The sequence below is a fragment of the Dipodomys merriami genome, unplaced genomic scaffold (genome assembly GCF_024711535.1).
Source record: "Dipodomys merriami isolate MVZ:Mamm:240054 unplaced genomic scaffold, mDipMer1.0.p SCAF_954, whole genome shotgun sequence".
Taxonomy (NCBI): Eukaryota; Metazoa; Chordata; class Mammalia; order Rodentia; family Heteromyidae; genus Dipodomys; species Dipodomys merriami.
Window position 1 is genome coordinate 4,319 of NW_027206573.1, and position 16,854 is coordinate 21,172.

The following is a 16,854-nucleotide window of genomic DNA, read 5'->3' on the forward strand; positions in this document are numbered from 1 at the left end:
AGAAGTTGTAATTAAAGAAGTTTTCACTGATTGAACTTAGAGTTTATGATATAAACAAGCTCTGAAAGGATGACATGTAGTATAGTGAAGTTTGAAGTGGGACACTGGAGCTGCAAAGCCCATAGAAGACAAGCGAAAATGCCACAAGTGATGAATCCAGAGTATGATGAGGAAGGCTCCCACCTGGAGTCCAGCATGTGAGGAAGCTGTTCACTCTAGTGCCAGATGTCACAATTGGGAAGACACGGACAGAACATTTGCTTGACAATGAATCTACCATCTTATTGTGAGTGCAAGCAGTTGGTAGAGATGCACAAAGATAGCACTGCTCCCCAAAGGCCAGTAGCTCACAGACCAGGCACTGCCAAAGTCAGAGTCCATCTGTACCAGGCCCTACATGACAGGTACCTATAGCAACCCTGCTAACTGAAGTATTTCACACACTATTGGAGCCAAAGCAGATTATAGAGATAAATTCATGTTTTCCTCTCCCCCCTCCACATAATGAGTAGAGCTTTGATGCTGGACCTGGCTTATGGTAAACATGCACTCCTGGTGCATACAAGGTCTCCTGATTATCATTCCTCTGATGTGGGTTTGAGAGAAGAGCAATTAGAGGAATAGCTCTCAGTTTCAGGTGGAAGAAGAGTGGCTATGAGGATTGAGAAAGAATCTCCCCACTAATTGTGAAATAAGACAGTCAGTCCTCGGTTTGGAATATGGCTTAGTGGTAGAGTGCTTGCCTAGTATGCACGAATCCCTCTGTTCAATACACAGAAAAAGTGAGAAGTGGTGCTGTTGCTCAAGTGGTAGAGAACTAACCTTGAGCACAAAGATGCTCAAGTATAGCATCCAGGCCCTGAGTTCAAGTACAGGAGTGGTAAAAAAAAGACAGTACCAGAGAACTAAGGTGGAGTAAGCCAGACCCAAGGAAATATAGGTCCCATGGTTTCCCTCATTTACGATAATTAGTGTATGTATAGGACAATTTTATCAGATGAACAGAAAAAGCTCAAAAGCTATGTACATATGACCATATAACATGATAATAAGTGAAATGAAACCCAAGATATGGAAACAAGAGGTCTTTCTTTATTGTTATTTTTAATGTATTATGTGATTATTTTGTTTCCTTTGTATGTTCTTCCCCTTATGGTATATCCCCTGTTGTTACTGTACTTGATTTTGATACCCTGCATCTTTTATATACATTTGTCTAATTTTGGGATGGGAAGGGGAATAACAAAATTGTGAAACAAAGACATAGGATCACACATTGTAACATATACCCACAAGAGAGTATATTGGAAATGAACTTTACAACTTTGAGTGGGGGGGCAGGGAGGGTGAAGGGGTGAGGGTGGTGGGGGAGGAAATGGATAGAAGGAGAGAACACCTAGGAAATGGGTAACAATACTCAACAGAAAATGTACTCACTGCCTTCCTCATGTAAATGTAATCCCTCAGTACAGCATTTTTACAATAAAATAAAATTTACAAAAATGATAGAAATGTTGTTATTGGATCTAATAAACTAATCAGAGTGGTCATGGCTGAAAAAATAGACACAGAAGATAAAGCTTATTTCTTATAGTTAGTGAGCTCATTACATTTTTTTAAAAAATTAAAGTGGAAAACAGTAGAGATGTTTATACCTAAAAATGTGAATATAAAATTCCATGGACTTATTTTTACAATCTAGTTCGTAAATTTATCTTATTACTTCATGACAATTGTGCACCTAATTAGTCACACATTTCTTTTTATTTCTCTGTGTACAATGGGACAGAGTCCCTAATTTTCTGATGAGGAAAGTTTTCTCAGTAACTGTCATTTCTCTTCTTACAGAATGTGATCCTGTCAAGGTGTGTAGCTCTTAGTGAGAACCTTACTTCATCTCATCCCAGGCTGTATGTAGAGCACCCACAACAAGGAGTCCATAGTGGAAATGTAGATTTCCCAGATTAAAACCCAAGAGTACATCCACTGTTCATTTGTCTCAACGCAATGGCTGAAATTTCACTGGACCTTCAACAAAACCTGCTGAAGAACAGGATGCTTTGTCAGAGCTGCACAGACACATTATTTCCCCTTCCAGCAATCAAATATATAACAAAACAATTCCTATCTGCTACTCTGAACACTAAAATTGTGAAATTTTGTTATGGTTGCCCCAACTATAAATACTGTAATTATCCAATATGGAAACTTGGACTGAGGCAAAATGAAGAAGCATCAAAAATTGTGTCATGAGCTCACAGAATCAAAATATAATCATGAAAACATTTGTCAGATATCAGTGTCTCATGACTATATTCCTAACCATACAAGAATCTGAAGATCTCAAGGATCATGATCAAATCCGAAGTAACATTCAAGAAGGTGGACTGGAGGTGTGGCTCATGTTATAGAGGACCAGACAAGCAAGGAAGATGAACAAGCTTGAGGATAAAAAATATAAATAATATAAAATAGGAAGGGATAATGGGAGAACAATAAGAGAAAGGGTAATAATACTCGACAAGAAATGTACTCATTGATTTACTCATGTAACTGTAACCCCTCTGAACAGCATCTTTACAATAAAATTAAATTTAAAAATAAAGAGAAAGTACCATTTTCACAAGGTAGCCTCTGACATGCTTCAAATTCCTAATCCTGTTGTTTTTGTGGAAGTAGATGTCCCCAAGTGCCTAGGATCTGGCCACCATTAAGGAAAAGACTGAGGCAGGTGCACTGCCTTGTAATGTCCATTGTGTTGCCAAGTGCTATTGTTTGGGGCCACGACACTGTCTGGCTGCTGCGCCTCCTGTGCCTTGCAAAACTACTTGTTGAGGGAGTTCTTTTCCATTCCCTGTTGGCAGATGTTGGCGAGTTGAGGACCATGATTGGACCACAGGTTCTGCACACTGTCCTGTAGACTCTGTCATCACACACAGCCCCAGCCCTCACTGTTTGAGGACAGATTAATTCACACAGAAACAGCTTCCCTTCCAAGGCTGAAATGGATGCTCTTTCTGATCACATGGGGAGTGTTTGCATAATGTAAAAGTGATGTCTAGTCACAAAGCACAAAGCATTACTCCAAACTCTGGGTGGATGGAGTAGATCCTTGAATCTCAGGGCATGTAGAATTTTAACCTGCCTGTTTTTTCTAAATAGCTTCTGAGTTTGAAGTCTCTTATCACCTAAGTAAACATTTCTTAACATTCTTCTCTACATCTGAATCCAGTTTAAAGGTAGAATTTTGCTCTGTAGCTCTCTCCTGTGCTCCATGAATAGCCGGCAAGAAGGTCTATGCATCCTATTCAGTGGTTGAAGACCTGTCTCTACGTTCAAGGAAAGAAGCAGCTAAAGACCACATCTTGGAGTCCCAGTAAAGTGGCAGCAAAAGATGAATATGAATTTAAAATGACCCAATTATCAATGCAATCTTCCAAATCTCACCCCCCTTCCATAGCTTAGGATAAAAGCTATCCAGCACTATGAGCTTAGAAGAGGTCTTGTGAACTTTTTGGTCCAGGATGGCCTTCAAACCATATTTCAATTTCTACCTCAATTAGGTAGAACTAGAAATGAGAGCCACTGGTGCCTTTTAAAATTTTATTTTATTGCAAAGATGCTGTGTAGATGAGGTTATAGTTACATGAGTAATGTAATGAGTACATTTTTTGTGGAGCATTATTAGCCTCGCCTTTGTTTTTCTCCTACTCTCCTTTGAATGAAGTCTAAAGAAGTTAGTCCAGAAGTTGTAATGAGAAAAATGTCTGGACATATATGACTTGAGTGACCCCTAGTGTTTTGCTGGTGTAAGGACCAGATGATTGTAAATACCATTGAATTGAGGAAGCTCTAATGTTAAATTCCAGTTCTTCTAAATTAGAGTTAATAGGAATTTCCATTATCTTGAGATATTTCTCTAAACTAATTTACTCTCTTGAACAAATTCTTCTTTATCTTACCTTGGTGATGGAAGTGTTCTTTTATTTTCATTATACCATGTAAATGTTTGAAATCACAAGCATTATTGAGAACTCATCGTACAGCTGTATTTTTAAAGAAATCAAATGGAAAGCATATATTTGCATAAGTTACTCCCAAATAAACAAGTCATTTATTTTCAAATTCAGATGATATTTTTGTTATAATCATAAAAAATGCTATCACTTTAAACCATTATTGAAATGGATTTTTGAACCCCGTTACAATATTGTTGTCATGGAAGTAGCAAATAAGTACTCTGCCTATACAAACTATTTAAAGAATAAAATAAAGGTGCATATTAATATCATCACAATAAAGCAGAAGAATAAGGACCAGTGAGTATAAGGTGTCACAGTAAATATCATTTGTTCTATTTTAGACTGATGGTCACTAAGTTTTTATTTTCCCCCATTATTTGATAAAGTTATATTCCACACAAGGTTACATTTGGTGTGGAAACTTCTGGGGGATAAAGGTAAAAGAAAACATCTGAGCTGTAATCCAGTACATGCTTTGTTACAGGGTCAGTGTCTGCTATGGGATATTAACTAATGACAGTCTGCAAGAAGGCTGCTGGTTGTTATGGAGAAAGATAGAATCTTGTACAGGCTCAGAAATCTTTGCTTCCTATGGTTATACAGATCATTCCTAATGCAGATCTGACTGATGAACATGAATTCCTACTGCCTCTGCTCCATGATGGGAAAAACCTAATGGATCTTTGGTTATCATGTCACAGCATGCAACATGTTCCTAAACCCAGCTGTGTGGGCTGTGCTTGTCTACTCCTCAAAGCTCTTTTTACCTGTGATGAGGGGAATGACAGAGCATCAGGTTTCTTTACATGGGATCGGCACAGGACATTGTTAGCTACAGACAATGTATTACACTCCTGTGAATCTTCAGATGTTCAGACACTATATGAGAACCAGGCTACTGTCTCTTCATCATTCATTGCTCACAAGAAATTCCCTAGACCTCTTTTTGCACATGTCATTGAGAGCCATCACATTCCCACCAGAGCCCACTGAATGAAGGCATGAAATCAATGGTAGCTAACACCTCTCTATATCCTACATGCCAATCTCTGGCATTCTAGGGAAAATGAAAGGGGGACTTTGCAAGACCAGTGCTGTTGGAGCGTCCCCCTCTTGATGTATATAATGTGGTGTGGACAGGGGTGGTTGCTTCAGGTTTATCAAGCACCTGGAAGTAATGTCCACCCACACCTGTGCTGGTAAAGATGGTGTTCAACTGCTTCCTCCTCCTCTTCCCTCTGTGTCCGACCCTCACACACAATGCTTCCTAGGACATGAAGTGTTGGTTTCTCAGGCAGCCTGGCTGTGAACCCCTTGGCTCCAGTGTGCCTCTCCAGCTGCCTCACCAGTTGGAGCCCAGGTTGAGGGACACCACCTGTGTCTCTCAGCTTTTCCATGAATCATCTTTCACCTGGATATTCTTAAAAACATTTAAACCATTTTCAATTTACAATATTTTTCATAACATTTTTATTTTTATTTTTATTTATTTTTATTATTTTTGTCGGTCATGGGGCTTGAACTCTGGGCCTGGGTGCTGTCCCTCAGCTCTTCAGCTCTAGGCGAGCGCTCTACCACTTGAGCTACAGCACCACTGCCGGTTTTCTGGTAGTTTATTGGAGATAGGAGTCTCACGGTCTCTCCTGCCTGGGCTGGCTTTGAACCGTGATCCTCAGATTTCAACCTCCTGAGTAGCTAGGACTACAGGTGTGAGCCACCAGCGCCCGGCTCATAAAATTTTTAATTGTCACTATTTATTTGTTTGGCTCTGGTCCTGGGGCTTGAACTCAAGTCCTGGTTGCCCTTGTTGAGGTTTCCTTCCTCAAGGATAGTGTTCTACCACTTGAGCCAAAGCTCAACTTCCAGTAATGATTTTCAGGGTGGGATGCCTTTGGAGAAGAGTAGTTCAGTGGAAATGACAGGCTCCTGTACTTTCCTATCTGGTCTTTTTGGAATCATGTTCACTAAGTCTTGAGTCAGAGATCCTCCAGCTTTTCTTCTCTTTGGAAAACACATGATTACTTTTCCCTATCCAGAGGTCCACTGAGTAGTCTGTGCTTTATTTGAGCCTGAGACACACAAACACACTGATTGTGTATGTTTGTTGTATACATGTGTGTGTCTATTCGTTGCTCTATACAGATGTTCCCGTGATTTGAAATCCCCCCACAATATTGCACATATTCATTCATATATTGGTATAAAATTAATTTTACTGATTTTGACCATGTTTGACTGCTTTCCCTATCCACAACTGATCTGCACAATGTGTGCACTATGTGGGTCTGTGTATGGACTCATGCTTCATCTTCACACAGCTGTTCCCTATGAATGGGAGAAAAAACCCTCCCTCCCTAAGAGTATTAAGACATATTAATGTATATATCTTCTAAACCAATCCACTGAGAGATACCTGTTCCTTAGGACATCTTCCTTCAAGTTGTATAGGGGTGGGAGTTAAGGAGGGAGGAGGAGCCATGAGGTACTCGGGTCCCAGGGTAAGGTAAGAGTGGACATACTATGAGACTGTGACCCTGGCAGAGGCAAGCGAAAGCCAGTCAGCTGTGTCCTTTCGATATCTAGCTGTTAATCCAGGCTTCTCCATCTCATCACCAGGGGAACTTGCCATTGCCTTGGTTGTTTTTGCCAATGGACTTGACCATAACCAGGCAGTTCTTATATCAGCGGCCTTTCTGGTGTTGCTCATGAGCCTGGGGGCAGCCATGGTGGTACCAGAAGGGTCACAGGCTGTTGTCTGAGCTTGGGGATGAAACATCCTGCCTCCCAGACCACTCTCTCCTCCACCCCCACCAGCACTAACAATACTACAAGCACCCCTTCCTCCTCCTACACCTCCAACTCGTGGCTGACCAGCGCTACCCGCAGCACTTGCTAGATGGTTGGTTATGTGGACACTCCAAGTGGGGACCAGTTCAGGCATAACATTGCCTCCTCGGGACATGGCTGGCCTTACAATCTGGCCAAGAAGGTTGCACCAAGACCAGGAGGCTTTTCTGGTGGTTGGTGTAGAAGCTTCTGGACCCGTTGGCCTCTGCTCTTCTTGGCTTGGGCAGGCCAGACCCTGGGACTCACTGTTTGCAATCTCTGTGCACCACAGGCCTTGGGTGAGTGTTCCGTTGACACTGGTTCAGAGAAGGGATATAAGTCCTGGAAACGGTGCAAAGACAATGCAGGGAGGCCTGGGACTGGCTGGATCACTGTGTTGTGGGAGCCCCAGGACATCCTGGGGGCACCAGGGAGCGAGGGAGTCGCACTTTGGTCCGCAGTACAGAGGCATCTTCAGGGACATTCTGACAAAGGCAAGGCTGCCCCTTCCCCTCCCCCTTTCTTTCTCCTTCTCCCACTTCCCAGGGCACAGAGGCTCCGAGCCCAGTTGGAGGGAATGGGGACATCCACTGCAGGTCGGGCAGCCCACCTGAGTTGATCTGTGACCCAGGGAAATTAGGGGTTTTATTGCTGAGCAGCACCATTGGTACCCTGGATTCTTGTATGGAATTGGTAACACTGGTTGTATAGTTGGCTGGGACTGGGGCCAGTTGTCCCGTGCTCACCCTCGAGACTGAGCTATGCACGGAATCTGAGGGTCTACTGGGGCCATGGGAGCCATTCCCTTTCAGACCTCCTAGAGCTGAGACAGCAGCACAAATCCTGCCCCTGGTTCTCTGTCTCCTCCTCAGCAGCTGGGTCTGGTTGAGGGCATCCTCAAAAGACTGTGGAGGTGAGAGGAATTGCTGTTGCTGGGATTCGCTATGGTGATTGCCCCCTCACAGCTTCTCTGGGTTGCCAGAGGTCTGTCCTTAGAGGGCCCTAATCCTCCTTTCTCCTCCACAAAGGATCAGCATCCCTCTTTTGGTCTGTAACTGCCCTGTCCCTAGGGTACCCAGGGGAGACCCTCTTGTAGGCACCTTGGTGAGTCCCGGACCTTCGGTTTGGGAGGGCACCGAATGCCAGGCATGCCCCCCGTACCAGTGGGCTCGGGTTCCTGAGGGTCTCTGGAGCTCTCCATGGACCAGTGATGAGGACTGATGCTGCCCCCAGAGGACTCTGGGGCCACTTGGGGATGCTTCTCCCACCTGTTACTGGGTCAAGGGCTGGCAGTCTGCTTGCCAGCTCCCTGGAGCTCACACAGCTTCCCAGGCCATGGGGGCTCTGGCCCAGAGCAGGGGAAAACCTTCCTGGGCACCATGGCTTTTCCCCCGGAGCCCCAAACTACACTTTACTTTTTCAACTTGTCCTCATGCACCCACCCCAACGCTGACAGCCCAAGAGCCTCTATCCTGGGTTCTTGAGCGCCATCCTGTTCAGGGACCTATTGTAGAAGCACCTGCAGAAGCGCTATGTTGCAGCCCACGACAGCCAAGGTCTCCCAGCGTGTGTCCAGCTCCTTTGCCATACTGCCCACCAGCAGGTGCTTCCTAAAACCCTTCACCATCTCTCTGACACCCGTGGTGCCAAGGATTTCTGCCATGATTGGCAAGACTAAGAGCAGACTCAAGGATTTGCGGAGCTCCTCCAAATGTGTGCTGGAGGCCAGGTGCTCCTGGAGCAGCTGCACGGCTCCCCACACCCACTCGGCGGTCTGCGTCCCCATGCCATCCCTGGCCATGTTTACAGAGACACAGGAACCGCACACCTGGACTCCACGGTCCAGAGGTTCACTCGCCCTGCTCTGAGAGAACAGATCCACATTTGATGCATTCAACAGGTCCTCCTGCTCCCTCTCACCATCCTCCACCTCCCTCTGCCCCTCCCCCTGCCCAAAATTATACTTCCTGGGCTCTAGACCTCCATCCTGGTCAGGGACCTGGCTCAAAGCCTCTGATTTGTGGCTCAGCCCAGCCAAGGTCTTCCAGTGTTTGTCCAGTTCCTTGGCCAAACCAGCCACCTGTAGGTGCTTCCTAAAACTCTTCACTATGATGCTTCTGTCACCCGTGGTGGCAAGGATTTCTGCCATGATGGGAATGACTGAGAGCAGACTCAAGGATTTGTGGAGCTCCTCAGCATCTGTGCTGGAGGCCAGGTGCTCCTGAATCTGCCTCTCAGCTCCACAAACACACTTGGCCACTTCCATCATTTGCCAACCATGTCCACATTTACATAGGTGCCTGGGCCACTTACCTGGGTTCCTGGATGCTATGGGTCACTTATCATGCTCAGAGCACTTGTCTCTGGTTGGTCACTGTGAGGCACATGGCATTGCTGGGCATTGTCCAGAGTGACTCTGCCTGCCAGCTGCCTGCCTTATATAGTCCTCTGGCTGGCCCACCTCTTCCCACAGTTCCTCCTCTAAGCCCTTCCCTGACTCATGCCTGTTATACCCTCACATCCTAGTAGGGAGTCTCCCAAGATGCACTTTGCATGACCTTCCACAATCCCCTCCCCACAACTGCCTAGGACATTGGCCCAAAGCAGTACAGACAAACTGGGGCAAGTCTGGTGTAGAAAACCATTCAAAGACTAAAAACCAGCAGAGGGTGGGTCCTGGCGAGAGCTGTACCTGCGGCTTTGCCAACACCAAGAATGGCATCTGAAAGCCTTGGGTGCCAGGTTCTGGGCTGCCCAAAGCAAGATGTGCTAAGGCCGACAGGCCCAAATGCTCCTACACCAACATCCAGAAAAGCCTCCTGGCTGTTGCACAAGCTTCTGGGCCAGGACAACAGTGGCACAGTGTCCCGAGGAGGTCAACTCCAGCCTGACTTGGCCTGGACTTGGAGTATCCACATCTCTGCCCACCTACCAAGTATCATGGGCAGTGCTGGTCAGCCAGGAGCTGAAGTTATAGGAGCAGGAAGGGTTGCTGGTAGTGTTGCTAGTGCTGGCAGAGGTAAGGGCTGGGGTGGTGTCAGGGGTAGTGCTGGCGGAGGTAAGGGCCGGGGTGGTGTCACGGGAAGGAAGTTTCATCCCAAGCCCAGACAACAGCCTGTGCCCCTTCCAGCACCACCATGGCTGTCCTCAGGTCCAAGAGCAACACCAGAAAGGCCGCTGGTATGAAAACTGCCCGGGTCATGTTCAATACCATTTGCGAGGACAGCTAACTTAATGGCAAGTTCCCCTAGTGATGAGCTTCAGAGGCCTGGAAGACTGGTGGGATGTCCAAAGGACACTGCCCACTGGCTTTCCCATGCCTCTGCCAAGGCCACAGGCTCACAATATGTCCACTCTTACCTTACCCCTGGGACCCTAGCACCTCATGGCTACTCCTCCCTCCTTATCTCCGGCCCTTATACAACTTGAAGGAAGATGTTCTAAGGAACAGGTATTCCATGTGGATTGGGTTTATAAGACACATACATTAATAAGTCTTATTACTCTCTTGAAGGAAATGGGTTTTCCACCCATGCACAGGGAACAGCTGTATGGAAATGCACCATATACCCACACATAGACCCACAAAGTGTACACATTGTGCAGACAGGCTGTGGATAGGGGAAAGTAGTCAAACATGGTCAAAATCAATAAAATTACGTTTTATACCAATATATGAATGAATATGTGCGATGATATCGGAGGATTTCAAATCACAAGGAATACCTGTATAGTGCAAACACTACACACACACACACACACACACGCACACACACACACAGACAGATATACAAGCAAACACATACATAATATCTTTGTGTGTGTGTGTGTGTGTGTGTGTGTGTGTGTGTATGTGTGTGTGTGTGTGTGTATGTGTCTCAGACTCAGATCAAGCACAGACTACTCAGTGGGCCTCTGGACAGGGGAAAGTAATCAGATTGTTTTTCCAAACAGGGGAAAGCTGAAGGACCTCTGACTCAAGTTTGCCATACTAGCTAATATTGGGATCTGAAGACCATGGTTGAAAAAAGACCGTGTAGGAAAGTACAGGAGACTGTCCTACCCACTGAACTACTCTTCCTCAAAGGCATCCCCCCCTTCAAAATCATTGCTGGAAGTGGAGTGTTGGCTCAAGTTGTAGAACACTATCCGTGAGGAAGGAAACCTCAGGAAGGGCAACCAGGCCCTGAGTTCAACTCCAAGACCAGAGCCAAACAAATAAATAGTGACAACAATTATGCGGGGTAGTTGGGGAGGTGGGAGGGAAGGGATGGTAGGGGAAAAACGAAGGAATAAGCAGTAATGCTCATTAGGAAATGTACTCATTACCTTGCTCATGTAACAGTAAACTCTCTGTACAGTATTTTTACAATAAAAAAGTATTAAAAATAATGTATTGTATGAGGTAACACAAGAACTAATACTTCAGTTATCTTTGTAATTTCCTATTCTGTTATCTTTCAATTCACTTTTCATATAGTGTTTCTATTTAAAGTAAATTACTACTGGAAATTCTTAAAAACTGTGCACTTAAATTGTCTTAAAATATAGTAAGCTCACAATAACAATTGCTGCTATGGCTCCATTTTTTAATTCCTTTCTAAAAGATTCCACATTTGCTTATTTCTTTCACACCATCTGATCACTTGCATAGTATCCTTGGGACCAAACCAGGCTACTCAGAGTTCTGTTTACAATTAGCTTCTTCAGGTGCAAGTAGTTTCTGAAGAATGATAGCACATTTGAGTCTAGATTAACCAGCTTTTGGAACCATTTTTACCTACATCACTTCACTTCTGAAACATGCTCAGGACAGCAAACATGCTGGAGGAAAGGCATTTACAGATTGTTGCTGGAAGCAAAGATCAAGTTTGTATGCCAAGCTACTTGGGAGGTTGAGATCTGGAGCATCTGGGTTGAAGATTAGTACATTGTCACAAAGGGTCACAAGACCTATCTCCTAAATAACTACCATCAAAGATTGCTGGAGGAATTTCTAAGGGAGAGAGGACTAGCCAAGCTTGTTTAAGGCTCCATGTTCAACCCAGCAGTTATAAATAAATAAATAGTAAGAAAATATAGTTTCATATAATTTAACCCAAAACCAAGTAATAAAATGTAATATTTGGTAATAAGCCCAAATTAAACCCAGTACTTTATTTATTAAAACATCAATAAAACGAATCCATTTCTAGATTTGGTTCTGTAAGAAAGCTAAGTTTGAAATGTCTTCTGGAAAATTTAGCTATATATGATGCTTTAATGACATTACAAGAGATAAGAGTAAAAGTTTTACATTGGCTTTGAATGTTGAATTCAGTGCAATGATCTCTGTAAAGGACAACAAATGATGATGAAGGTGTCAAATTGGAGTAAATAATATTTTATTTTTCATAAAGATATTCTTTTTTAGTATAGTTTGTAAGAGTTGTGGCAATTTTTTTCACTTAGGTCAACTAAGAAAAAACTGATTATCATTCTCTGAATGAATAAGTCTATGCATCAAAGTATTGAAAGTCACTTACTTTTTTATATCAACTGGAAATGGACTGTGGGTGTGTGTGCACGTGCATGTGCATGTATATATGTGCACATTCATGTGTGCATATGCACATGTTTGTATTTAACATGTGGATTAACTAGATATGTTCTTAATAGGGGTAATAGAGAAGTAAAGATAATCGCTCAGCCATGATAATCATCCTCTAAACACAGCTGGTTTTCTTTTGTTTCTGTTTGCTTGTTTGTGCCAGTCTTCAGGCTTGAACTCAGGGTGTGGGCAGTGTCCTTACACTCTGTTTGCTCAATGCTAGTGCCTTACCACCTTCAGTCACAGTTCTTCATCCAGATTTTTGGTGGTTAAGTGGAGATAAGTGTCTTAATATCTTTCCTACCTTAGGTGGTTTTGAACCACAATCCTCAGACCTCAGACTCCTGAGAAGCTAAAATGGCAGCTGTGAGCCACCAGCTCCTGGGTTCTTAAACCTAATAAAGATCACCTGCCAACATGCTGAAATGCAGATTCACATTCAGTAGATCTCAAGTGGTTTATAATTTTGTATTTGCAAAATTTTGTATTTGTTTTCAGTGTTGTTGATGATATTGTTGAATTCTGGAAAATTCTGAATAAGAAAGAAAATAATATTATTTCCATATTTAGTTGAATTTTGCTTTTATTGTGTTAAGCAAGAATTTAGTTTCTAAAGAGACTCATATATATAATATAAAACTTTATTTCCATTGATGTGTGACTTTATGAAACCTTGTTGCTTTTATTGCAACTTTCTGATGACACTTAGATGCAATATGGAAATGTTCTTGGGCAATGCTCTCCTGATCAAATCCTGAGAGTTGGGCCATAGGACCACACTGGGTTGTCAGCTCTGAACTTCATTACACAGTCTCTGCAGGAAGTACATTTCCCAGAACCTCTTCCCTCTCTAGATCCCTATCCATATGGTGAATGAGGGCCTTATTTAGAATTCAACGCTGTAGAATGACAGAGTCCTATCCATCTCTGAGAGAGCAGAGGACAGAGTTGAGGGCTGCCAGCAACTGAGCTCTTTATACAAGTTTATAGGAACAAGCATACAATTTGCTGTTAGTGTGTACATTGTTGTAAACTTCTTATCATAAGTACTTTCACAAGTTATATCTAAGTCTTTTTTAATACCTCTGATATTTATTGATGTTGGTGGTCTCTTGCAAATTAACTGTTTCTGATAGAAGGTTCCTTGGAAGATCTTACACTACTTCATTGATTCACATGTTTATATTATCCCTGTAGCTTCTTTATAATTTTTCTAAATGGTTTAGTTATGTAGTCAGTTTTGATAAAAATTCATTTCTCTGTGTGCATATTTGACATGAAATCAGTCAGTGTTTCAACAATGATGGTGTGTAAAAAATTCCAAACCCAGGGGATCCTAACACAGAACATGAATCTTAGGTCATAGAGAAGTTCACTATTGCAATGATTTTTCCAATGCATGCCGGGCTCAACTGGAGAGTTCTGTTGCAGGTCACTGGACTTGTCTCCATTGTGTGAATGTGTTTGATCTGGAACAGACACCAAAGAAGCATTGAACATGTAAGTTCATGAACACTATCTTGAGGTCAAGATGTAGAAACACATGTATGTCCATGTATCTCTAGAAGAGAAATACAAATTTGAAATCATTATTTCTCAATAGTTCATCAAGTTAATAAGAACTAATCATTCCATTAGACTTTCAAGGTATTGCATCTTGCAAATAGTAAATAATTATGAACTAAACTTCAACATCAAAGAAGAAAAATTAGTTGTTATTACTTACACAAAAATGTTGGTGTGTTGCCAACAACTTTTCATAAGAGATATCATTTACCAAGTTAAGTTCTTCTAAATCATGAATTTCAAGTCATTGCAGGACAAGTGTAACTTTGATAAAAGGCAGAGCATCATTGACTAAGGTGGATCAGCTATTCTGCATTTGTAACAAGTACTAAGGGATGATGAGCATATGTCTCATTTCAGGAAAAAATTAGGAAGAAATTTATATTTATAAACATTAAGGTAAATGAGTGTTATATAGTTATATTCAGTATGTGTGTTTGCCTGTGTATGTGCTTTTCAAGAGAGGTTTTCCTCTTTTTATTTCTTTTTTTTACTTACCAAATTACAATGAAGATTTGTTGCACTAATCTTAGAACCAATAAAAGTATCTGGAAATACTTCCAAGTAAGCTCCGCCCCTTCAATCAACTGTTTCTGAGATGGGAGTAGTGATGACAGCTGACTATCAGTCACCCAGCGTCAGCACCACGCTGGAAGCTCAGGGATCATTTACTTTTTCTTTTCTGGTGACCCACAAACTTACACAATGAGGAGACTCAGTGAGAATTAGAAATCAGAAGGGTGCCTCTCTGTATGTGGGTAAGATGCTTGCCAGGACAGAGGTGAGAACTGAGAATACACTCTGAGGTAGTTCTGACTAGCATTCTACAGAATGCTACAAATGAGGATAAACTTTACAATAACTGTTCAAAAATGAATCAAACATATGCCATTTGTTAATATACATCCTAGTGACATATTTTTCCAAAGAATGATAAAATCTGGAGTTCAGAGCATCTCAAACTCCAACCTTTAATTTCCCAGATGGATTTGAGAAAATCATGGTGAAACAGTTTACACCATTTGATGCAGATGCACACTACATGCTGGCATAAGCCAGAGTATCACCCTAATCCTAGGGAGTACATTGTCATTGTTTAAAATTTAGGATTATAGAGATGGATGTAAAATAAAATTAAGTTATTAATGATGCTGTCATGCTATGATTTTTCAAATCAAGACACTAAGGCTGGCCAGACAGAGCTATGAGTGCTGTGCATATTGAACAAGACTTAATCTTCCAATTTGGGACCTATGGGCACAATGACTCTCTTAAATAGAGCCAGAGCCTAGAGCACAGAAGATGATAGATCAGTGTACAGGGTGCAGTACTGTAACTGGGGGAAGGTTAATCTAACCAAAGGACAGTGACCAAACTCTGCTAAGGGCTTGAAGGTAAAGTAGCATTTGGGGAACACATAAAGCAGAGGCAAGAATGCACAACTGGACTTCCAGCTGGTGAACAGAAAGCACAACATTTGGATAGTTGTGAGCCAGAACCATGTGCTTGATGGAAATATTTCAAGTTAATTATAAAGGAATAAAATCACAAAAGACATTTCATTCTTATATTACCTGTTAGCTATAATATTACTTAAGACACAAAGAATTTTTTCAATAAATACTTTATGGTTAATATGAAATATCCTGGTCTCTGTGCTTCCATGATTGTTCTCCTGATCAGTGATTATAGATTGAATGAAGTCATATCGTCACTCAAACCTCATCTGCACTCATATTTACTCATCGTTACATTGATCAAAATATGTTCCTTGTAGACAGACTGAGATGATCTGCTCTGCAGTTCCCTAGACCAGTAACCCCTAAGGGTAGCTCATGCAGCCTAAAGGGAAGTTTTAGTTCAGGGACGTATCACTGAGGGAGGCTTATGTGTATCTTGAAGGCAGTGATAAACTCCAACACCCTCAGGCTCTACCTTGCTGATTTCAGTGTGAAAACTATGCTTGATCCACTGCTAGTGAATCTGTCTGGAATCACAGAAAATCAGTTGGAAACTGTGTATATCAGGAGTTGTGGAGACCGGCCTGGCTTCTGCAGGTACCAATTCAGATAAGTGTTTCCATTGCTATGCAGTAGGCTCTGGCTAGACCTGCAGGAGATGGAGGCTGGATCTCCCAGCGTGACAGGCAGGGAAAGTGGAGTCTGGGTCATCACAACATCTCCAATGGATCCTGAAATTAGAAGAAGACAGAATTGCAAGGTTATTCACGACATAGACATCCTGATATTATTTGTATTTTGATATATATTGCCTGTTTTTGTATTTCTTATTGATTAATAATTAGAATATGAAAGTTTATAAATAGAGATATTTCTAAAGTATAAAGGGGTCTCTAAGAGTCACTGACTGTATTTTCATCTAACAGTCTTCATCCAAGCATTTTTTAGCTCTTTCTGGACTGTTCCTCACTCTCTTACACCTAAACTATCACTGTCCCAACATGGATAACAGGATCTACACAGATAGGGCACAACTGGGATCCTTAGATCTCACCTTTCCACCCACTCTAGTTCCTCATCTCCCTTTGCCCTTACCAGGGATCCAGAGCATTAACAGCCCCAGGATCTGAGAGAAGGACTTCATTTTTAAGCGTCAAATGAGGAGTGTTGACAGGTCAAGGCAAGTTCAGATCTTAGAAAGGAATGTCCTCCTTAGGGAGCAGTATGCAAATCTCCAGGTGAGTGCAACAGTGTGGGAAGAGCCAAGGGCAAGTTAAGTCCTGCTCTTCTGAGAAAATTGATACCAAATATTTCTGTGTTTAGGGACAACCAATAAAAACCTTGATTCCTGCAATACTGGGAAGAAGAAGCCCACTGTGAAAGTCTCAAT